Genomic DNA, 1,552 nt, shown 5'->3' with positions numbered 1-1,552 from the left:
GACGAATGGCTGCCCGTAATTGTTAGGAAAGTCATTCTAAACTGCCCCACAGTGCATTTTCATTACATAGAACTAGGTGCCCACTTAAAAAAAATCCTCACCAGAGGATGTTTATTGATTTTAGAGAGAGAGGAAGTGGGAGAGAGAAACATTGATATGAGAGAGAAACGTGGATTGGTTGCCTCCCATATGAGCCCAGACCAGGATCAACCCATAACCTAGGTATGTGCCATGACTGGGAATTGAATCTGAAATCCTTTTGGTGCACAGGATAACGCTCCAACCAACTGAGCCACACGGCAGGGGCTAGGGTGGTCCACTTTTAAAATGTATTTATAACATCTACTTTCCAATTATCTTTTTAAAAAAATGGGGGCAAGTTACAATTGGGTACCAGGTTGTTTTTAATCTTCACAGGAGGAAATAGATTATAGAGACAGAGAGAAGGGGGAGGTAGAGAGAGAGAAACAATGATGTGAGAGAAACGGATTGGTTGCCTCCCCAGGGATTGACTCACATCCTAGGTATGTGCCCTCACTGGGAATCAAACCTACAACCCTTTGGTGCACAGGATGATGCTCCAACCAACTGAGCCACACTGGCCAGGGTGGTACGTTTTTGTAGAATGTTCAAGTAACTTAGCACCAGAAAAAGTTCTTTATGTTGTAAACAATAATATAAAAACTGTTTGCAAAGACAACATGAAAGCAGTCATTATGACTACCAGACTGATGACTGCTGGACTGAAAATTTAAAACATTTAGAATTAACATCACTGTGCTATCTGCACCAACTGAAATGCCTCACTTCTACTGATGTAATTGTTCCCCTTCCCCTTCTCATAAATACTCACTGCCTTTGCCTGCTAACTGGAACATTATTTGGGCTTCTGCCTGAATCAGTGCTTCCAAAATAGCAATTCTTACTGACCTCAATAAATGCTTGTTGCCTCTCTCTCACTTCAAAAGGCATATGGAGTGATTTTTAAAAATATTTTTATTGATTTCAGAGAGGAAGGGAGAGGGACAGAGGGAAAAAAACATTGATGATGAGAAAGAATCATCAATCAGCTGCCTCCTGCACACCCCACACTGGGGATCAAGCCCACAACCCAGGCATGTTCCCTGACTGGAAATCGAACCATGACCTCCTGGTTCATAGGTCAATGCTCAACCATTCAGCCATGCCAGCTGGACTACAATATTTATTGATGTGAGGAGAATAAAAGCAGAAATATATATATATATATAAAATCCCATTTTTGTAAATATTTCTATGTGTATAAGAACATTAACCACACTGCAAACTTCAAATTTTTTCTGTAACTTCTAAATCATCTATATATCAATTTTGTTTCAAGACACACACAAAAAAACACCCCATGCTTTTCAGGAAGTAAACCCCCATGGAGGGTTATTTCAGGAAGCCCTTGGCTGATAAGTGTGGTAAATGTTTCCCTCCACGTCCCTCGTGGTTCAGGGTTCAGGATCTGGAAGAGGAGCCGCACACAAATGAAAGAGAAGAGACAAGAGATAATTTGGAAATATTGGGG

The sequence above is a fragment of the Myotis brandtii genome, unplaced genomic scaffold (genome assembly GCF_000412655.1).
Source record: "Myotis brandtii unplaced genomic scaffold, ASM41265v1 scaffold1186, whole genome shotgun sequence".
In the NCBI taxonomy this organism is placed as follows: Eukaryota; Metazoa; Chordata; class Mammalia; order Chiroptera; family Vespertilionidae; genus Myotis; species Myotis brandtii.
The sequence above is the reverse complement of the archived record's forward strand: the minus strand, read 5'-3'. Positions refer to the sequence as shown.